Here is a 24,099-nt window from a genome sequence, read left to right on the forward strand (position 1 = left end):
GATCTCCAGCTGGTGCAGGGTCAGCCACTGATCCACCTGTTTGTTAAGAGCAGCCAAGAGAGCTGCTCCAGTGTGACTCTCCACTTTGAGGCAAGACATGTCTAAGATGGCGTGACACCGTCGTACCTGGCATGCAGCAATGCCCTGGGGAGATGGTGCTGTGTAGCTGGAGAGGAGATCGCGGCACCAGCCAAGGAGAAGGAAGATGATGACAGAGAAGAGGATGTAGCAGGCGGAGAGGAGGTGGCAGGAGGCCTGCCTGCAAGCCGTGGAGGTGTCATAAGTTGGTCCTCTGCACAGGCACGCACTCCCTGCTTGTCAGCAGTCACCAGGTTGACCCAATGGGCTGTGTAAGTAATGTAGCGGCCCTGACCGTGCTCGGCAGACCAGGCATCCGTGGTCAGGTGGACCCTTGATCCAACCTTGTGTGCCAGAGATGACACCACTTGCCTCTCCACTTCATGGTGCAGTTTGGGTATCACCTTTTTAGAGAAATAATTGCGGCCTGGCATCTTCCACCGCGGTGTCCCAATGGCCACAAATTTACGGAAGGCCTCAGAGTCCACCAGCTTGTATGGTAACGGCTGGCGAGCTAACAGTTCCGCCACACCAGCTGTCAGACGCCGGGCAAGGGGGTGATTGGCAGAAATTAGCTTCTTCCACTCAAAGATTTCCTTCACGGACACCTGGCCGCTGTGGGCAGAGGAGCAGGAACCGCTCAAGGGCAGAGGCGGAGTAGAGGAGGGTGGCTGTGAAGGTGCATGGGAGAAAGCGGCTGAAGATGCTGCACCTGAAGGAGGAAGAGGAGAAGGAGGGTGGCTTTTCTTTTGTGTGCTGCTTTTGCTCAGGTGCTCTTCCCATTGCAGTTTGTGCCTTTTCTCCATGTGCCCTTCGTAAGGCACTTGTCCCTACATGAGTGTTGGCCTTTCCAAAGCTCAATTTTTGGAGGCAGAGACAACAGATGGCATTGCTCCGATCTGAAGCAGACACATTAAAGCATTTCCAAACCCTGAGCTCCCCTGGGGTGATGGCACTATGGTGGCATCAGCAGCTGACATTGAAGGGCATGTTAGCTGGCTGTACATAGGTGGTGATTAGAGATAAGCGTAATGACGTAATTACGATTTCGTGAAATTTCGCATAATTAGTGTAATTACGATTATGGCCGTAAGTACATAATCGTAAAGAAGAAGGATTTCGCGAAATTTCGCGTAAGCGTAATTTTCGCGTAATTTTCGCATTACAATGGGTATTTGTTCATGCCGTAATTTCGCATTAAACGCTACCGTAATTTCGCGTTAAACCGTAACGCTCCGTATAATATAAAAAAGCCGCCGACTTTAAGGGTTAATAGCAAAGCCCCCTTAAATGCTAAGAGCCTCAAAGTTGGAGAATATATCAAGGAGATCAGAAGAAATAAGAGGAAATTTTTTTTTTCAAAAAGACCTTATAGTTTTTAAAAAAATCGATGTTAAAGTTTCAAAGTAAAAATGTATACATTTAAAAACCCGCCGACTTAAATGGTTAATAGCAAAGCCTGCTTAAAGTTTAGGAACACCAAATTCCTAGGGTATATTAAGGGGATCAGTGGGAATAAGAGGAAAACATTTTTTTTCAAAAAGACCTTATAGTTTTTGAGAAAATCGATTTTTAAGTTTCAAGGGCAAAAATGTCTTTTAAATGCGGAAAATGTCTGATTTGAAGGAACCCCATTGGTCTGCTAAGGACCAATGGGGCTCCTTGGAGCCCAAATTCAAAGATGCTTAGAGAGCTCTGAGCTATATAGCTCAGAGCTCTGTCGGGTCTGTGCAGCGCAGACGCGTATGCGGCGGCTGAGCGGCGAGTGACGTCGGGTGCGTCGTAGTTACAATGTAACAAAGTTGTTACATTGTAATAACTTTGTTACATTGTAACTGATAGAACATTTCCGAGGCTATTTCGAGGGATCATTTATTTAAAGGGACAGGTAAGTATTAATGGTTAATTAAGAATATTAAAGGACTTTTTTCATGGTTATGTTTTTTGTTCAATTAAAATACTTTTTCTAAGTGTTTGTGTGTTTATTTACTTTAACTCTTAAAGGAAATGGGTAAGGGGTACAAGTACCTCTATACTCATTTCTCCTGGGAGGGGGGGTGGGCATCTGGGTGACCCCTTTTTAAAGGGGACTCCCAGATTCCACCATGAACCCCCCCCCAGGAAATCGCGGCCTCCACCTCCACCGCCCATCGGAGGTGGAGAAGAGCCCCTTGTCCTTGGATTGGACAAGGGCTCGTAGGGGGAGGGGAAAGCTTGGCTGGCCCTCCCCTTCCGAGACCCCCCAATCCATGGACCATGCGGGCTGGTATAGTCAGGGTGCGGAGCCCCACGCGGCCGGTGCTCCGCATTCTGGCTATCCCAGCCTGCATGGGGGACAAGGGGTTAAAGAGGTCTGGGAGGGGGGACCCCACGTCGTTTTTTTTATATTTCCCACACTCAGAACGAAGTAGGTAAAACTCTTCCCACTTGGGGGAATCTATGAAAATAATACACTATTGTTACCTGTGCAAAAAAAAACGGACATTTTCCACATTTAAAAGACATTTTTGCCCTTGAAACTTAAAAATTGATTTTCTCAAAAACTATAAGGTCTTTTTGAAAAAAAATGTTTTCCTCTTATTCCCACTGATCCCCTTAATATACCCTGGGAATTTGGTGTTCCTAAACTTTAAGCAGGCTTTGCTATTAACCGTTAAAGTCGGCGGGTTTTTAAATGTATACATTTTTACTTTGAAACTTTAACATCGATTTTCTCAAAAACTATAAGGTCTTTTTGAAAAAAAAAATTTTCCTCTTATTCCTCCTGATCTCCTTAATATATTCTCCAAATTTGAGGCTCTTGGCATTTAAGGGGGCTTTGCTATTAACCCTTAAAGTCGGCGGCTTTTTTACATTATACGGAGCGCTACGGTTTAACGCGAAATTACGGTAGCGTTTAATGCGAAATTACGGCATGAACGAAACGCGAAATTACGCGTTGAAAATTACGCTTACGGTATTTTCAATTACGATTTTAATGGCAATTACGCTACCGTAATTTCGCATCGTAATCGCAAATTTCACATGCGTAATTATAGTAATGCGAAATTACGAAAATTTCGGCTCAACTCTACTGGTGATACATGGCGCCGGACACTGCCACCAGCTGTTTCTGAGGACAAGCTCCCCCTGCTTCTTTCAAGAACTTGTCTCCTCCTACTCCTCTCTGACTCCCCCCCCTGAACTGTCCCCTTGGTCATCTTGTCTCTTAGGAACCCATGTGGGATCCGTATCATCATAATCATTCTGCCCAGCTTCGCTTGCCTCAGACACCTCCAAAACTGCACCAACAGCAGGTACTTCATCATCCTCCTCCTCACACATTGCGATAGTCCATAGTATTGCCTTACTTACACATGAGGTGGTGTAACTTGCTTAGCGCCTTCATCTTGTTGTTGCCGTAGTGGCTGTGAATCAGTGATTTCACCACCAAATAACTCCTGCGAAGTGTCAAATGCAACGGATGTGGTGCTTTAAGTAGCGCTGGTGGCTGCGGAAGATGAGGTGTTAAACAGTCAACCACGTCCTGACAATCTTGGGAGTTGTTTGCACGTGCCTTCTTCTGAGCACTGTACTTTGGGCCAGGGCCGCACAAAATCACATCGACACGACCTCGCACAGACCTGCCGGGTGGCCTTCCTCTGGCTCTGCCTCTACCTTTTTTGTCCATAACGGGGGGGATGAAGTGAAAGGTATGCACTGACTTGACTAATACAATGTGCAGTCACACAGGTGCAGTTAACAGGTATGCACAGAGTGGTATATCACACTGCATGCACTCACGTAGGTAGGTGTATATCACACTGCGTGCACTCACGTAGGTAGGTGGGTGCACTCAACACAACAGGTAGGTATATGCAATGATAAGGTGGGTGCACTGAACAACAGGTAGGTATATGCAGTACTGGGTATTACAATGTGCACCTGTCACACACACACAGGTAGTCACTGAATGTGCTGGGCCTGTCTGGCAGTGGCACACACACAGTATGAATTAGCAAGGCTGTCTTTGCAACACAAGTGTCAGTGGGGGACACAGAAAAAAAATAGATCACAAGAACAAGATTAGCTCTCAAAAGAGCTGTTGTGGGGTGCTATTTTAGCAATAAGAAATCAGCCAGGAGCAAGCTAACAAGCCTACAAGAGCCTAACTAATCTTCCCTATGAGAGAGTATACAGCAGCTGTCCCTTCTCTAATTAGTGCAGGCACACAAGTGAGTGTAATGGGCGGCGGTGCCTGCCTTTTATAAGTTGGGGAGTGGCTCCATGAGGCAGTGTAGCCTGATTGGCTACAATGTGCCTGCTGACTGTGATGTAGAGGGTCAAAGTTGACCCTAATGGTGCACTATGGGGGCGAACCGAACTTCCGGAAAAATTCGCCTTAGATGGGGAACGCGAACCACCGGAAGTTCGCTGGCGAACCGTTCAGGCCATCTCTAGCAAATATACCTATAGAGACATGCTGGTCTGCAATTATAGGAAGCGTTTGATTGCTGTAATAAACATTACAGGCTTTATTGATTATTAAGAAGGATATGAATTATTTTGGATTTGTCCCATTTTGCCCAGATTTAAATAAAAGCTGAGAATTTTCTTTTCCACAATAATGCCTCTTGTACATCGTCTTATTATCTTTTGGGAGACACCTATGCCCTTTCCCATCAAAAAATGACTTGCTGGTTGAATAAAAGTAACTTTAAGTCAAAATTTGCCAGGGGTATGAATAATTATGGGCAGCAGGGGCGTTTCTAGGTTCCTGGGAAATCAGGGGCACCCCTGGGCACCAAGAGGGAATGACTGTGCGGCAAAAATGGGCGTGACCATGCCACAGAAAGTGGGTGTGGTCATAGGTGGGGCCAAATGTACATGAACATAGCAGTGGCGTAACTTAACCACTTCCGGATTTCTGGTACGTATATACACGCCCCTGTAAAGTTCACATGCAGATCAGGGGCGTGTATATACGTACCGCTCTGTTTTGCTTCAGTGCGGGCGATCGCGCGCGTGCACAAGGGGCCGTCTCATCGGTCATCTGTTGGGAAACGGGGACTCTGTTCCCAAAAGTCTATTTGTGCCCCCAGTAAACGATGACAACGGCAGCGATCATCCATAAAAATAAATACAAAAAGGTTTAGTAGCGATCGCGGGCGCGATCGGGAGCGCACATGTGCGCTCAAGCGTGGCCACAACTCCGGCAAGCCGCTGGTGGACGGGAACTGTGTTCCCTAAAGCCAGTGAAGGGCCCCTTCAGGAAAGGATGATCACAGCCAAAGACAATGGCTGTGATCAATCAAAAATAATAAATAAGTACATTTATTGCACGCGATCGTGCACGAGCGCGATCATGCATGCACGCGCACGTATGGGCACCCGCCAGGCTCTGATTGGTGAGAGGGAACTATGTTCCCTCCAGCAAATCAGAGTGCCCAAAATAGTGAATGATTGCTGCCTAAGCCAATGGCAGTAATCATTCATAAAAAATACACCTTTATTTCCAAATAATATACTGTCGCCATACATTGTACTAGGAACAAAATTTAAATGTTGGGATAACCAGGACTAATTAGCAAATAAAATGTGTGGGTTTTACCCATGATAGCATTGTTTAGTTTAAAACTATATTGGATGGAAATGGAGAAATAGTGTATTTTTTCTTTTTTTTTTCTCTTTTTTCCTTTAAAATGCATAGAAAATGAAGTAATTACTAAAAACAAATACTACCACCAAAAGCCTAGTTGGCGAAAAAAACAAGATATAGATCAGTTACTTGTGATTAGTAGTGATAAAATTATTGGGGAATGAATGGGAGGAGTGCTGACAGGTGACAAATGCTCTGGTTTTAAAGGGGAAAACCTGTGGTAGGGAAGTGGTTAAAGATATTCAATAGGCTGTATTTTACACAAATAAGCCACCTACCTGGCTTCTGTCTTGTATTTTGCTGGCTGGCCTGTGTGCGGTTCTCAGCTGGCGTTTATGCTGATGGGCTGCCTGGCTGGTGGTTATGTTATGCTGTGCTGGCCTGGCTGGTGGTGATGCTGTGTTGGCATTGCTGGCAGTGATGCTGTGCCGGCCTGGCTGACGGTGATGCTGTGCCAGCTTGGCTGGCAGTGATATTGAGCTGGCCTGGCTTTGCTAGGTGACTTGCTAGGGACTTTGCTGGGCTAATTTGCTGGAGGCATTTTGGGGGGCTTGGCTGGGCTGAGGGCTTTACTAGACTTTGCTTGGCTGTACGCTTTGCTGGGCTGAGACCAGGAGCCTTTGCTAGGCTGGGGGGTTTGCTTTGCTGGGGGCTGTGCTTTGCTGGACTAGGGCCCTGGGGCTTTTGCTTGGCTGTAAATAGATAGGTGCCCCCAGTATAGGTTAGATAGGTAGGTGCCTCCAGTATAGGTTAGATAGGTAGGTTTCCCCAGTATAGGTTAAATAGGTAGGTGCCCCCCTGTATAGGTTAGATAGGTAGGTGCCCCCAGTATAGGTTAGATAGGTAGGTGCCTCCAGTATAGGTTAGATAGGTAGGTTTCCCCAGTATAGGTTAAATAGGTAGGTTTCCCCAGTATAGGTTAAATAGGTAGGTGCTCCCCTGTATAGGTTAGATAGGTGGGTGCCCCCAGTATAGGTTAGATAGGTGGGTGCCCCCAGTACAGGTTAGATAGGTAGGTGCCTCCAGTGTAGGTTAGATAAGTAGGTTACCCCTGTATAGGTTAGATAGGTAGGTTCCCCAGTATAGGTCAGATAGGTAGGTGACTAGAGATGGCCAGAACCTCCGATTTTCGGTTCGCGAACACCGTCCGCAAAAGTTTGGTTTGCGCGATCTTTCGCGAACTGCAATAGACTTCAATGGTGAGGCGACCATTGAAAAATAGAAACATTTATGCTGGCCACAAAAGCGATGGAAAAGATGTTTCAAGGGGTCTAACACCTGGAGGGGGGCATGGCAGAGTGGGATAGACGCCAAAAGTCCCGGGGAAAATCTGGATTTGACGAAAAGCAGCATATTAAGGGCAGAAATCACATTGATTGCTAAATTGCAGGCCTAAAGTGCTTTAAAACATCTTGCATGCGTATACATCAATCAGGGAGTGTAATTAGAGTACTGCTTCACACTGACACACCAAACTCACTGTGTAACGCACCGCGAACAGCTGTTTGTGTAGTGACGGCCGTGCTGGACTGGTGCGCACCCATGGCGAGAGTGCAGGTCGTGTCGTTTTTTTAAGCCCATATGGTCGCCGGGCTGTGGTAGCTCAATGATAGAACAACAGTGACTGCCCAGCTGATCAAATTTGGTCTGTCCACAATGAAGCAGTGACCTTATTATCTTGGGTGTGTTCCCCCCGAGACACTCATATAGCCATCGGTCATTGCTTCATTGTGATACGCAAGCCCCTTCATCGCGGCAAGGTAATGATCACAAAGGGGAATTGGCACATGTACATGCCTTTTGTTTTGTTGTTGCAGCTGCAGTGCAGGCAGAAAAATTAGGCAGGCATATACATGCACCAGATAAATTATTACAGCGGCCTTAAAAATTCAGGAATCCGGCTGGAGTCCTGGACCCTGTTGGTGGTGGTGGAGAAGGCAGTCAAGTGGCCCGCAGGCAGAGATGCTGTGTGGGGAGCGACTTAGTCATGGGGCAGGCAGTCACACGGCGTGCAGGCAGAGATGCTGTGTGCGGGGACTGACTTAGTCTTTGGACGGGCAGTAGCCCTTCCGGGATCCATGCCTCATTCATTGTGATAAAGGTGAGGTACTGAACACTTTTGTGACCTAGGTGACTTCTCTTCTCAGTGACAATGCCTCCAGCTGCGCTGAAGGTCCTTTCTGACAGGACGCTTGAGGAAAGGCAAGACAGGAGTTGGATGGCAAATTGTGACAGCTTGCAATGTGCAGCTGTCACACAGGTATGCTCGGAGTGGTATATTACACAGCGTGCGATCACACAGGTACTGTGCACCTGTCACACCCAGACAGGTACCGGACAGGCACAGTGACACTGCGTGCGCTCATGTAGGTGGGTGCACTGAAGTGAACAACAGGTAGTAGGTATATGCAGTGATAGGTATTACAATGTGCATCTGGCACAGTAGTAATTATACCACCAAGGGCCCAAAGGCCAGCTGCGACTGACTGACAGGGCTTCATATAATGCAAGTGGGCCACACAATAGATCACAAGAACAAGATTAGCTCTCAAAAGGGCTGTTGAGGGGTGCTTTTTTAGCAATAACAATCAGCCAGGAGCAAGCTAACAAGCCTACAAGAGCCTAACTAAGCTTTCCCTATGAGTGTCTGCAGCAGCTATCACTTTATTACTGCATTAATTACTGCAGGCACACGAGTGAGTCCACTGCCTGACACTGCCTGCCTTTTATACGGGGGGTGGGGCTCCAGGAGGGAGTGTAGCCTAATTAGCTACAATGTGCCTGCTGACTGTGATGTAGAGGGTCAAAGTTGACCCTCATGATGCACTATAGGGGCGAACCAAACTTCCGGAAAAGTTTGCGGTTCTACGTGATTGCGAACCACAGAAGTTCGCCTGGAACCGTTCGCCAGCGAACCGTTCGGGCCATCTCTATAGGTGACTCCAGTGTAGGTTAGATAGGTAGGTGCCCCAGTATAGGTTAGATAGGTAGGTTCCCCCAGTATAGGTTAGATAGGTAGGTTTCCCCGGTATAGGTTAGACAGGTAGGTACCCCCAGTGTAGGTTATATAGGTACAGTAGGTGCCCCCAGTATAGGTTAGATAGGTAGGTGCCCCTATTATAGGTTAGATAGGTAGATTTCCCCCGTATACGTTAGATAGGTAGGTTCCCCCAATATAGGTTAGATAGGTAGGGGACTCCAGTGTAGGTTAGATAGGTAGGTTCCCCAAGTGTAGGTTAGATAGGTAGGTTCCCCCAGTGTAGGTTAGATAGATAGATGCCCCAGTATAGGTTAGATAAGTAGGTACTGATTAGTATAGGTAAGATAGATAGATGTCCCCAGTAGAAGTTAGATAGGTAGGTGCCCCCCTATACGTTAGATAGATAGATGGCCCCCGTATGGGTTAGATAGATAGATGTCTCGCATATAGGTTAGATAGGTAGATTCCTCTAGTGTAGGTTCGATAGATAGATGCCCCTAGCGTAGGTTAGATAGGATGGTCTGTAGGTTAGATAGGAAGATGTCATCACAGGGGGCGCTGTAACCAAGGCGACGGACGCCAGGGGAGGCAATTGGAAGAAGATGGAAGCTGTGTCTGCGGAGATTGGAAGGTGAGTTTTTAACTACGCTATGCCCGCTCTCCTTCTGCTCCGCCCAGTGCCCCCTACTGCCACTCAGTGTGATCCGGGGCACCATGGCAACAAGTTTACGGGTGGTGCCCCGGATCAAAGGCCCTAGCGACGCCGCTGATGGGCAGCACTGTACGAGCTATTGCTATCAAAATTGCTACATTTGTTAAGAAGAGGAATAGTGGGTACAAGTTACAAAAATAATTGTTCAAAAAGACCTTGTAGTTTTTGAGAAAATCAATTTTACCATCAATACAAAAAAAGGTTTTAAAACTATTTTTCTGGGTTTAAAAAAACATTTTTCTTTGCATTTTCAAAATCGATTTTTTCAAACACTACAAGGTCTTTGTGATTTTTTTTTTTTAATTTTTTTACTTGGACTCGCAATTCTCCTTAACATATATAGCAATTTTGGTAGCAATAGCATGTATGGCGGCTTTGCAATTCACCACCAAAGTCAGCAAAAAATTAAGCATAAATTATGTGTAAATACATGCGTAATTACGAATGATTATATAAAGTCATTTGAATTATGAATTTGTAATTACATATAGGCGTAATTGTGAAGATTCACGCATAATTTGGCAGATTACAGTCATCATTAAATTGTTCTGGCTATGAAGCAGATGTGTTGAGGGATGGAGAGCAGCATGTTCCACAGTGACTAGGAGGTGGCAATTGCCCCCAACCCCCCACTCTCACACACATTGATACAGTGTGTCTTGTGTGACCAGGTTCCACCTGTGAGTGCGCACGAAATAGACTAGCAGGAAGCGCGGTCAAAAGGCTGCCGAACTGACATACTGCGCAGAGAAGTTTCTGCCGTTCAAAGGACGCCGACCTCGACAACTCAACTGACCAAACGGGGGGTTTACAACTTAACAGAGGGAGACCCTGGCACACGGGAGGTGGGGTTAAAATTTGCACACCTCTCCACACACACACACACACATATATTGTCTGTTTTTAATTTAATGGTCTACTCTGGTATATCCTTTAAAATCCTGTACAATCAAGTATTTAACTGCACCCTTTAGGAAAAAAAAATAGAAATTCTAACTGAAATTAATTTTAAATAATTTTACTATATGCTAAATGTCAGGTGTAGCTACTGCTCCAAATGCTGAAATGTTGTATTATGTTTATGTAGTGCATATAGATGTCAGAATTTGTTTACCGTATCATTCCCAGTACAGTGAAGTTAATGATATATTGCTTTGCTTGCCATGCATTGCAGGAGGGTTCATAAACAAAGCAGGTTTGATACATGCTGCAGTAGAGCTCATAAACAATCTGCTGCTGTCTTGACATACCATAGTATGTATTTCCGTAAACTGTACAGGCAGGATTGTAAAATATATCGTTGCTGGGCTAGCAGACATGAAAAGTACATAGTGTCCATGCATTATTGAACAAGATATTTTAAATTATCATGAAGAAAATAGAATAAAAACATTCTCTGGAAAAGTGTTACACAATATCCCAGCAATATATGCTATATCAGTAGGAACTTTGTCTTTTAAGCACTAGCTGACAGAGCTGATTTTATTACCAGTCTAATTAGATGTGCAAGATGGGCAGGACTTTCATGTTGGTGCAATAAGAAACTGTAACTAATTTATATTGTTTTAAAATTAAATTATTACAGAAATGCCACCAAATTTACTTGGCTCATAAATTGAGTTTAAAGCAATCTACATATGTGTTGCAATAGAAATGATGCACTGGAGACCTATAAAATTCTTGTTGTCAATTTTTCAATTTTATATACACGGGTTGTAGTGAAAGCAATGCTGGTTTATCATTTCTTCCAAAACCATTATTCAAAATGTGATCCTTGCACTATGCATTTTTTCCAAGAACTTTGATATCTATATACATTTAAAAATATACAGTCATGTGAAAAAATATTACACCCCATTATTCAGAACTTAATTAAGAAATGTTCATATATCATTGATTTAGATCTTTAAAATAAATTTGATGGTAAACAGCAAAAACGGAGGCTATGTTTAAAGTGGTACACTGTGGTGCAGCATAATGGCCGATTTGTAATGTGGCTTGCTGCACTGTACAGTGTAGTGGGTGCGTTGCGGAGTGACGGTGCTTGGCATCATTTTGTGGTAATGAAAAATGATTCCGCATTTTATGCACTGCATGCAGTGCATTGCTGCAAAATTTGTAACAGTGAAGCACACTTTCCATTGACTTTATGCTTCACTGTATAAAAAAAATGAGCGGATAGCATGGGGCGCCGTTTACCTGTTGTGTTGCGTTACTGCTATTAAAGGGAACGCAACACAATGCCCACTGTGAATTTAGTATTACTCAAAAGATATAAATAAAACGTGTGTTCTGAGAAAAAAGTTTTGGCAGGAGGGCACCCTACTACTGCAGCGACTGTTACCCCATTCGATTGAATTAACGGCAGGAAGACACTTCTTGAAGCCATATAACTGTCTCAGACATCGGTTTTAGTGAAGTCTTCAAGGCTCCACAATGAAGAATTCTTTCAGCCATGAGATGTTTTAGGGTTTACTTGCACCCCACAGCATCTCAATGGGAATAAGATCCGAGCTTTGACTAGGCCACTTTTCAGCCAGTGTTAGGAGAAGTTATTTTTATTTTCATGTTGTGAGCTCCAGTTTCACTTCAGCTTTAATCTTCTTACAGATGGTTTCACATGCTCCTCAAACACCCTAAAAAGGTAGAACCTGTTGTGGATTCTGTGATGGTGAGCTTGCCAACTCCAGCTGCAGCAAAGCACCCCCATGACACTTATACCTCCATGCTTCACAGTTGGTATGAGGTTCTTCTTTCCGTGATGTTATTGGTAAAACATAACACACGTCTTTCTAACTCAAGAAGTTATTGATGTCATTTTTTCGACTTACAATTAAACTGATCATATAGAATAAATAAGCTGTTAATTTTGACTGACTGAATATCTTTTTATGTTCAAGGCAACAAGAAAAAGCTTTTGTGAAAAAGAGCAGAACAACTGGCAGTTAGTGATGAAAAGCAAAATATCTTCTAGCATGTTAATCTTCACTAATCTATTAAAGTTTTTAACCACTTCATTCTATCTAAATGGATATTTCCACCCAGATAGCCTGCAGTGCTGCCACTGAGCCGGGCAAGCAATTGGGCGTGCTCCTGCCACCTTCCGTTAGCTCGAAGATCAATCAATTCCCATTCATTGATCTAAGTCCCCGTATGAAAGACCGACGCTGTCAACGAGACAGCTCCGTCTTTCACAAATCCCCTTCTATCCCATCCACTCATTATTCAGCTTTGTGTAGTAATACTACGAATGAAAAAGTGAGCTGCGAGGGCATCTTGTGGCCAAATAGTAAAATTACATCTGGAAATAAAAATTTCCAGATAATGAAATTGTTTTTAATTTTAAAATTAGTCCCTCACCTCCCACACTCCCCAACAGCTACACAACATTTTTTTTGTAAAAAAATAAATATATATATATATATATATATATATATATATATATACACTCACAATAAAAAATACATGAATAGTTACCTTAGGGACTGAACTTTTTTAATATGTATGTAGTAAGGTATATCACTGTCATTTTTAAAATTATGGGCTTGTAATAAATGATGGACACAAAACTGAAAAATTGCACATTTATTTCCAAATAAAATATCAGCGCCATACATTGTGATAGGGACATAATTTAAATAGTGTAATAACCGTGACAAATGGGCAAATAAAATACATGAGTTTTAATTACGATAGCATGTATTATTTTAAAACTATAATGGCCGAAAACTGAGAAATAATGACTTTTCCATTTTTTCTTAATCTTCCTGTTAAGATGGATTTACAATAAAATAATTCTTAGCAAAATGTACCATCCAAAGAAAGCCTAAATAGTGGCGGGAAAAAAAAAAAGATATAGATCATTTCTATGTGGTAATGTAGTGATAAAGTCATTGGCGAATAAATAAGACGCAAAAGTTGCTTGGATGCATAAGGTGAAACAACACCGAAGGCTGAAGTGGTTAAAGTGACCCGTTCCCGCAGCAGCTGACCATTGGACATGCGAAATGCTAAATAAATCTGTAATATGCAGACTGGTTGTCAAGAAAATACTTTTTTTTTTAATCATTGCATGGGGGTTGGTTTCAATGTAGCCCTCGAACATTCCCGCGCGAGCATATGAATCAGGTCCTTTTTCATGAACTTATGAGAAGGCCTGAACGGTTCACCCAGCGGGTAGTCCGCTCGGATATCAGCTACCCACACTCGCATGGCATGTTCAACCCGCCTCCTATACCTCGTCATTGGGATAAACTTTTACCCTCTACATCACAGTCAGCAAACACATGGCAGCCAATAAGGCTGCACTCCCTTCAGGACCCCTGCCCCCCCCCCCTATAAAAACGCTGCAGCGTGGCCATGTTCTCACTCTGCTGATCTTGCTATAGTGAGAGGAAGGGAGAGACATTTGGAGATTGGGAAAACATTAGTTAAGCTGTTGTTAGCTTGCTCCTTGCTTAATCTTGTTGCTGAAAGCACCCCACAAAAAGCTCTTTAGAGAGCTAATATTCTTCTGATCTGTTTTTTTTTTTTTTTTTTTTTTTGTATGTGTGTGTTTGTGACACACAGACAGGCATATATACAGCCCTGTCACAGCTGGGCATTGCTGTAGTGTGCCAGGCCCACACTCTGTATTACCATTACATATCTTTTCATTACCATTTGCCATTTAACTTACTAAAGCATAGCGGTCTTTGTGGGTGACACTGCATATACCTAGAGCTCACAGACAGTTGCCAGCCAGGCTAGCTGGGATTTGTAGCCACACACTGTATTACCATTACCATCAGCGCTGCATAATATGTTGGCGCTTTATAAATACAATAAATAATAATAATAATTGCATATCTTTTCACTGCATTTGTGATTTAACTTACTAAACCATAGCTGTCTTTTTGGGTGACACTGCATAGATAGAGCTCACAAACATATCTATCAATTCCAGCAAAGGCTGGTAAAGCCCTGCGCTCACTACAAAGGCTGGAAGGTGTAAACAGACAATTGTGATAGGATATAAAGGGTAAAAAAGCTTAAAAAATAATAGAAACAATAAAATCGACTACACATAAAAGTGCCTATGGCTCAAAAAGATTCCCCCTGGGTTAAGAGCCACTCTGTATGCATAGAAAAAGGTTCAGTTAAACGTCCTCAGTACTGTCCTAATTCACTTAAATAGCTATAATGTCCCTTGACAAGTAGCTTTAGCTTCGCTGAAATCAACAATAGGCGAGTATGTCCTTCTTATTCAACTGTAATAATTTCAAGTACTTGACCAGCGCTGCAGATATTCATGTCACTCCCACCACCAGCACCACGTGGAGAGCGACTCACCCTTTAAGATGGACCACAATTCACAATGGTCAGGAAACGCATCTGGGGCATTTAAGGCTCCCCTCACCTGCAGACGCTATCCCTCCCTTCTGTTGCAGTCACCAGAGTACAAAGGGTTCCAATAGATTCAGCTTTAAACGTTTCCTCGGATAAAATACATATCACTCATAGCGCAACATTGCATAAAAACAACAAGCCTTTATTACAAATATGCACTCACAGGTTCCAGGAGTTTTTGTAGCGCTCAGAGTTTATCCCGCGGGCTCTCCCCCGCTCGGCCTCCCGGTATGGCCGAAGGTGTCCTCAATCCCTGTGTGTGCGGGTCCGCTCCTTCCTTCCTCCTATCTCCCGTGCATAGAGTACGCCGTTCGTAGCTCCGCCCGAACGGCGTACTCTATGCACGGGAGATAGGAGGAAGGAAGGAGCGGCCCCGCACACACAGGGATTGAGGACACCTTCGGCCATACCGGGAGGCCGAGCGGGGGAGAGCCCGCGGGATAAACTCTGAGCGCTACAAAAACTCCTGGAACCTGTGAGTGCATATTTGTAATAATGGCTTGTTGTTTTTATGCAATGTTGCGCTATGAGTGATATGTATTTTATCCGAGGAAACGTTTAAAGCTGAATCTATTGGAACCCTTTGTACTCTGGTGACTGCAACAGAAGGGAGGGATAGCGTCTGCAGGTGAGGGGAGCCTTAAATGCCCCAGATGCGTTTCCTGACCATTGTGAATTGTGGTCCATCTTAAAGGGTGAGTCGCTCTCCACGTGGTGCTGGTGGTGGGAGTGACATGAATATCTGCAGCGCTGGTCAAGTACTTGAAATTATTAGAGCTCACAAACAGTTGCCAGCCAGACTAGCTGGGATTTGTAGTCCCACCACTGGCAGAACACTCTATTATACCACTGCATACCTTTCCTCTATACCTGTGTGACAGCACACTCTATTATACCAGTGCATACCTTTCTACTGTACCTTCGTGACAGCACACTCTATTATACCAGTGCATACCTTTCCACTGTATCTGTGATATAACGTACTATACCATACAGTAGCTCCCTTTGTGGGTGACACTACATACAGCCCACAGAGAGACAGGGACAGTTAGAAAAACCCTTTTAAAATAGAAAGAATTTTGCGATAATTCAGGTTGGAGTGAGCTTGATATGTCTCCCAGTGCATCACTGCTGAATATATGCAAATTAACCATTGTTGCCCTTAGAAGCTAAACACACCTCCAGAAAGGCTGGAATGCAATGATGTGTCAGCTTGTTAATTTGTACAGAGCCATAATAATCCAACATGCATGCAGATTGTTTCGGATTGTTTGATCCTCATCAGTGCATGGCATGGATTAATTTGGCTCTATGGAGTAGGGCTTGTAACACCAAGAGGTGTTTCCTTAGTATTTTAGTAAGGGGGCTTTTAGGACCATTGTAGCCCCTCACACACTCCAATGAGTTCTGGTTCACCATGAGCTTGCTGTGTGAGAGAAAGACAGACATTGCATACAGGCCAGGCCACAGTCATTGCTGGGTCTTGCAGTACTACTATCGTCTTCTATCTATTACAAGCCAGCACACTGTCTATCATCATAAGCAGTGCTTAGCTTGCAACTGTATTTGTGATTGAAAGTACTAGATAGGATATACAATACAATGCAATACAATGCAATAACATTTGTAAAGCGCTTTTCTCCCTAGAACTTAAAGCGCATAGTTGTGTCTCAGATCAATACAGGATTGCAGGCTGGGCTGTGCTACAGAGGAGATAGTCAGGAGTTCATGAATGCCAGACTGAAGAGGTGGGTTTTCAGTTTAGACTTAAATGCTTCCAGGGATGGAGCTGTCCTGATTGAGTATGGCAGGGAGTTCCAAAGTGTAGGGGCAGCATGACAAAAGGCTCTGTCTACAAAGGATTTGAGGTGGACTCTGGGGGTGACCAAGTTGTTACGTCCTTTTGATCTAAGATTGTGGGGGGTGTGATGCAGTTGCAACAAGTCCTTCAGGTACCCAGGGCCCAGATTTTGCAAGGATTTGAATGTCAGTAAGCAAATCTTAAACAAAATTCTCAATTTTATCGGTAGCCAGTGGAGTGAGCACAGGGTTGGTGTTATGTGGCAATGGTGGGGTTGGCTCGTTAACAGCCTTGTGGCGGCATTCTGTACTAATTGCAGGCGGCATAGGTCTTTCTTATGAAGGCCTGTGTAGAGGACATTGCAGTAGTCCAACCTTGATGTGATGAGGGCATGAACTAGGGTTGGAAGATCCTCTGAAGGAATGAGGTGTTTAATCCTTGCAATATTCCTTAGGTGAAAGAAGGAATGTTTCACAGCAGCTGAGATTTGATTCCTGAAGCTTAATTTCCTATCAATCAGTACTCCCAGGCTGCACACAAAGTCTGAGTTATTCAGGTCTGAGCTCCCTATCCTTAGCGGTGCTGGTTGAGACTGGGGCTGCTTTGCTGTTGGGCCCTGACCCTCGATAACAAGAACCTCAGTTTTGTCAGCAATAAGTTTTAGCCAATTATTATTCATCCACTCCTGAAGCTCAGCTAAACACGCGTTTATTTGTGGAGTAGGGTCTATGACGTCAGGTTTGAATGACAACAAATATAGCTGGGTGTCATCAACATAGCAATGATATGTCAGGCCATGTTTTTGTATGATTTCTCCAATTGGCAGCATGTATATGGTGAAAAGTAAAGGGGATAATATTGCGCCCTGAGGTACACCATATTTTAGTGGTACAGGGTTTTAGAGCAAGGGCCCTAAGGCTACCCTTTGCGTTCTGCCAGCCAGGAAGGAGTTGAACCACTGGAGAACAATGCCATCTATGCCACAGTACTCTTGTAGCCTGTTGAGCAATATTTCATGATCGACTGTGTCAAAAGCCGCTGAGAGGTCGAGCAAAATAAGGATGGAACATTGACCCTTGTCTCTTGCCATGAGCAGATCATTGTAAATCTGGGCGAGGGCTGCCTGTTTCACATATTTCCTGAAGCTAGATTGAAGAGGGTCAAGGATGCTGTTTCTGGAGAGCCTGGCTTCAAGTTGGAGGTAGACAGCCTTTTCAATAACTTTTCCCCGAAAGGGGAGGTTTGAGACATGTCTGTAGCTGTTTAGAGCATCTGAGTCTAAGGATGGTTTCTTGAGTAGTGGCCCAACGATTGCTTCTTTCAGACAAGAAGGAAACCACCCTTCTTGTACGGAACCGTTGACTATTTTGTGGAATGCCGGTGTAAATAGTTCAGGGCATTTCAACATGAACTTAGTGGGGCCAGGGGCCAGATCGCAGGTAGTCTGGCAAAGGTTTGAGAGGATATCCAAGATGTCTTTTTTAGTGATTATCTTAAAATAAGACCATGGTGGTAGGCTATTTTTGCATCCGTTATATATGACTCTGCATGGGTTTCCGGGGCTGTGAATTGAATGGCAGATCATATGGAGGAGACTTTGTCTGAGAAGAAGTGGGTAAATTTCTTGCACAGGGACTGTGAAGGTCTGATGCTGGATTTCATGCAGGATGGATTGCAGAGATTGTCAACCATGCAGAAAAGTTGGGCAGGTCTGTTGGCTGCATTTGCAATCTCGTGAGACAAGAATGAGGACTTCTTTTTGTTAATCATCATTTTATATTTTTTCAGATGAGCAATTAGGGAAAGTTTGTCATCAGGGGACTGTTGTTTGCGCCAATGTCGTTCCAGTCTGCGTCCCTGCTTCTTTAGTTCCTTTGTAGAGTTGTTAAACCAGCGATCGTGATTTAATGTTGTGGAACTTTTAATCTTTAAGGGAGCTATGGCGTCAAAAGTGGCTGAGACATCATGGTTATATTTAAGGACCATGGATTCAAGGCCCAAGTTGTGATCTGTTAGTCCGCCTAGATTGAAGCTGTTCTGAAGGTGTTGGGGTGACAAACCTTTCAAGGAACGATATTTTATTAGTTCTCTTTCACTTGGTGTTTTGTAGCTGGTGCTGTAAAGGAGAAGTAGACAGTGTGGTGGTCTGACCAAACTACTGGATCAATTTCCACATTGGATATTAGAAGTTCTGAATGGAAAATGAGGTCCAAAGTGTGTCTTTTTATGTGGGTAGGGAGGTTGATGGCTTGAGAGAAGCCCAGTTCATTCATTGAGAGAAGTAGCACAGTTCCTATTTGGGAAGAGTATCGACCCATGCGTTAAAGTCTCCCAGAATTATCCACCTAGGGTGTTTCAGTGTTATGCAAGATACAAGTTCTGCTATTTCCTTGAAAAAAGCTGAGCCAGCATCAGGGGTCGGTAGACAAGCAGCATGTTTATTTTTTTTCTCAGCTGAGAATTGGACTGCCAGACATTCAAAAGAGTGGGTGGGGGCTACAGCGAGGGGTTTAATATTCAAACTGGATTTGAAGCACAGAGCTAATCCTCCTCCCTTGCGGTTTTGAGTAATTGTCTGGTACCGCAGCCACGAGAGTGGGTCCTGAGTTCTGAGCCAACCAGGTCTCTGTGATTAAAGGTAGCCATACACTGGTCGATTTGCCATCAGATTCGACCAACAGATAGATCCCTCTCTGATCGAATATGATCAGAGAGGGACCGGATGGCTACCTTTACTGCAAACAGATTGTGAACCGATTTCAGCCTGAAACCGTTCACAATCTGTTGTGGTGGTGGTGGTGGTGCTGCTGCCGCCGCTCCCCCCGCATACATTACCTGCTCCGCCGGCGTGAGTCCTCCCGGTCACCGCTGCTCTGTCTGCGCTCTGGTCTCCAGGTCCGACATGCTTTGTTCTTCCTGCCGGCAGGAAGTTTAAACAGTAGAGCGCCCTCTACTGTTTAAACTTCCTGCTGGGCAGGAGAAACTGAAGCATGCCGGAGACCAGCGTGGACACGGAGCAGCGGTGACCGGGGGCAGTCGCGCCGGCGGAGCAGGTAATGTATGCGGCTCTATTGTGTCGGTCGTCGGGCAATCGAACGCCGCTAGTGACGCGCTCCCTACCCGCGGGCGATCGACGGTAATTTTCCGCACGGAGCGATCGACGGACGAAATGGATCAAAATTCGGCGTGTAGCGCGAATGATTGGCAGCAGATTTGATCCCAATGATCGAATCTGCTGTCGAAACGGCAGCAAATCAGGCCAGTGTATGGCCAGCTTAAAGCTAGATATGAAGCCTCTATTAGATTGTGAATAACTGCTGTTTTGTTGTTTATGGACCTGGCATTGCAGAGTATTGCTTTAATGTTGTTTGCCTTAACTTTGAGGCCTGTGTTCCTAGCTCCTGGCTGGGGGCTGTAATCAGTAGTGTGGCAGCTATCTCTGTTATCTGGGTCCTTTACTGACACAGCTGATTTGCAGATATGTGAGGATTGCTTTGGCTTTGAGTTATGGGTGCCTGCATGGCTTCCCCTCTTTCCTCTTCTTATTTTCTTGAGAATCCCAAGGGATTTTAGAGGGGTAATCAAAGCAGAATCTATCTTGGGAACAGAGGTTGCAATATAGAAAAGCATCTAAGCTGAGTATTTTAATGGTGGCATTTGGACAGCTGATAAACATCCTGCTGAGATCAAAGGGAAGGGGTCTTTGCAAGCTGTACTTCTCAGAAAAAAAGGGAGATGCTCCAGTTTAAAAAAGTTTAAAACAGTTCCTTGTTTCAATTTAAAAGTTTGGAATAAATGCAGAAAGAGAGATAGTCATGTAACATATAAAGCTCACAAGGTGTTTTTTGCCATGTCCGTTACTTACAGAAAGGATCAGGAGCTGAGGGTTGAAGAAAGTTGAAGAATTTCAAAGTTTGAGGTCAGCTCCTAGCAGGCTAGGCATTTTCAGTCCAAGTCCAATTTTAATCCAGTTTAAATCTCAGCCATTCAAAGTGATCCATAATTTCTGATGAGCTGTAGTTATTGCCAGAGAGGTGATGAACAGGATTCCTCTGTATTTTGGATCCTGTCCGTGCACAATAGTATTTGAATAGTCAAATTTCTGAGACAAGATATGGAGCAGCTTGAGAGAGCTGAAGCCCAGCTTGGGCGCCTCTGTGTGTGTGTTAAAGTACACAGCCTAGTGATACACACACACACACAACTGCTGTGTATTTGACACTGTGTGCCTCTTTGTGATTATACACACTGTCTACCACTATTGAATATTGTTAGTAGTACTGCATACCACCAATGTGGGAAAAATATCAGGCGGAGGCAGGCCACCCCGCAAGCAGGGGTGCTCATCCGGATTCCGGGTAACCCGGATATCTGAACTTTTTGGGGCTATCCGACCGGATTTGAATTCCAGATAGCTGGACCCAAATCCGGATAGCTATCTGCGGATAGTTCGGCGCATAATCTGGATATCTGCAGATATCTGCGGGTATCCGGATCCGAAATACTGTAACTAAGGTGATGACGTCCTGGAGCCAATCAGAGGGCTCCCAGCAGAAGCCCTAGCAACCAATCACAGAGGGGAACCCTGGCCAGCACCACCTGACCTCATTGAGCCAATCAGAGGCCTCCCAGCCTAAGCCCTGGCACCCAATCACAGAAAGGAACACTGGCCAGCCCCCCTGTATAATGAGGGCTGCCATGATGAGACAGATCATCCTAGCTTGCTGAATGCTCACAGAGAGACATGCTCCAGTGCTGGTGGGGGCCTAGCAAGGGGGCTGTACACAGTTATAAACTATCTGTTCAGTGATTAACCCCTTTACTACTATCACTACTCTATTGTTAAATCGTTAATTAGCTTGATTGATGTCTCATAGTGTGACAGTTAGAGTGTGTGCTGCAGTGCTGCTGGGCCAAGGGCTGTACACAGTGATAAGCTGTTCAGTGATTAACCCCAGGTCCACCATCAGAAATTTTGGGGCCCCTCACACATCATCAGGTATGGGCCCCCTCCCCAGGCCCACCCACTCGCTGCTGTGCCCGCCTACTAGCTACCCCATTCCCGTGGCCGCCACCATTTACAACAGTGGTTCCCAAATTTTGAAGTCGTGCCATGTCGCGCCAAATGCTCAGATCTCCGTGACACATCATACACGCCCCCCAAATAAAACACCCTCAGATTCAGTATAGGTACTTGTAAGTAGGTAGTCAGGTATAGGTGCACTCAGGAAAGGTAGCTAGGTGTAGGTGGGTGCCCTCAGTATAGGTAGCAAGGTGCAGGTGCCCACAGGATACATACCTAGGAGTAGGTTAAAAACACATAATAATCTTACTATAGGGCAATAGCATTCTTGCCTTACAGCGCTGGGTCCCTGGTTCAAATCCCAGCCAGGGCACTATCTGCATGGAGTGTTCTCCTTGTGTCTGTGTGGGTTTCCTTCAAGCCCTCTGGTTTCCTCCCACATTCCAAAAACATACAGATAAGTTAACAGGTTTCCTCCTAAATTGTCCCTTGACTACAATACAGTACACAATCCATACATAGCCATATGACTATGGTAGGGATTAGATTGTGAGTTAATCTGAGAGACAGTTAAGTAACAAGCCAATATACTCTGTACAGCGCTGCAGAAGCACTCAGCGCTATATAAATACATAATAATAAGACAGAGAAAAGTGGAAAAACATAGCAGAGAGAAGGCAGGTAGATTAGAGGAACAGTAGAAGATGACAGACCAGGAAAGTGGGAGAATGTAACAAAAGAGAGGAGGTACAGAAGGAGAGTGGGGAAGAAAACAGATAGATAGGAAGAAGAGATGTTGGGAAATGGAGGAGAGTCAGAGTGCATGTGGGAGAGACAGGCAGAGGGGCATGCTAAAGCACTGGGAGGTGGAATACAAGAGGAGGGAGGGAGACAGGGAGATGGGGCATATGGGAGCAGAGACTAGCAGGACAATCACACAGGGCAGTCAGACAAAGGTATTTACAGTGCTACCTTCTTCAGTGTGACTGTGTCTCTGCTCCTGTCATCAGAGGGGAGAGGGGGCTCCTCACACAGCTCTCTGCTCACGTCACCTGTCTGCTGTGCTCCTGCATTCCATCCTGTCCCTCTGGCTGGAGCTGGCTTTATCTTCTCCTGGTCTGCTGTCCATTATGGGGGACGCAGGGGGGCACAGACTGGCCAGCTTCTAAAGTCAGGGGCCAGAGGTCAGCAGCATTGTCCAGACGTGGTAACTTCAGGCTTGAGGCATGACTGGCAGTGGGCGGGGTTAGGGGCATGGCTACACGCAGTAAACACTGCCTCTGTGGCTGAAGAAAGAAGGAGAGGCGTGGAGTAGAGCTTTCCCTCCTGCCTATTGGCCGGCCAGCTCCAGGGGCCGAGGGGAGAGATGTGAGTGCTTTAGCACGCTGCACTCATGTGAAGCTTACCAAACACACAAATGGAGAAACTCACTCCCAAACAGTTCTCTGCTGCTTTATAAAGCCTGCAGGCTGCTTATAAGCCAATGAGAAGTGCACACATATGTTACACCTAGCTTGCAGTGATTAATCAAACAGAAGCTGAGCAAGTCAGCCGGTCGTTGGAGAGGGCTTCAGTTGCATATAGACAATGGCTATATGGACAGCAGGGGGCACCAGCGTGCAGGATATTCCCTCTCATCTGCCCCCCTCCTAACTAAACTGCATGAGATACTACAATAAAATTAAAAACAATGGTTACATAGTTACATCGTTATTTTGGTTGAAAAAAGACATACGTCCATCGAGTTCAACCAGTACAAAGTACAACTCCAGCCCGTCCCCCACATACCCCTGTTGATCCAGAGGAAGGCGAAAAAAACCCCACAAGGCATGGTCCAATTAGCCCCAAAAGGGAAAAATTCCTTCCTGACTCCAGATGGCAATCAGATAAAATCCCTGGATCAACATCATTAGGCATAACCTAGTAATTGTAGCCATGGATGTCTTTCAACGCAAGGAAAGCATCTAAGCCCCCTTTAAATGCAGGTGCATGAGCCAGCCTGGGGCCCCAGGAACTCTCACTGCCCGGGCCCCAGAACCAGCATCTAACACCATATGTGAGCGCAGCCAAACCCTTGGAGCTGCCACCCCCAAGGCCTGTCTCCAACTGCTCTAAAACTTACCAAACACACAAATGGAGAAACTCACTCCCAAACAGTTCTCTGCTGCTTTATAAAGCCTGCAGGCTGCTTATAAGCCAATGAGAAGTGCACACATATGTTACACCTAGCTTGCAGTGATTAATCAAACAGAAGCTGAGCAAGTCAGCCGGTCGTTGGAGAGGGCTTCAGTTGCATATAGACAATGGCTATATGACCAGCAGGGGGCACCAGCGACGTGCAGGATATTCCCTCTCATCTGCCCCCCTCCTAACTAAACTGCATGGGATACTACAATAAAATTAAAAACAATGGTGCATGAGCCAGCCTGGGGCCCCGGGAACTCTCACTGCCCGGGGCCCCAGAACCAGCATCTAACAC

General features: G+C 45.1%; 1 long non-coding RNA gene across 1 annotated transcript in view; it reads left to right on the forward strand.

The window, feature by feature from the left end:
• Positions 1–12,246, forward strand: part of LOC137535845 (uncharacterized) — a 135,365-nt gene extending 123,119 nt beyond the window's left edge. Inside the window, exon 4 of the long non-coding RNA XR_011024476.1 lies at positions 12,019–12,246. This is a non-coding gene — a long non-coding RNA (uncharacterized lncRNA). The remainder of the gene's footprint in view (positions 1–12,018) is intronic.
• Positions 12,247–24,099: the final 11,853 nt, after the last annotated feature.

The sequence above is a fragment of the Hyperolius riggenbachi genome, chromosome 10 (assembly GCF_040937935.1).
Source record: "Hyperolius riggenbachi isolate aHypRig1 chromosome 10, aHypRig1.pri, whole genome shotgun sequence".
NCBI classification, from domain to species: Eukaryota; Metazoa; Chordata; class Amphibia; order Anura; family Hyperoliidae; genus Hyperolius; species Hyperolius riggenbachi.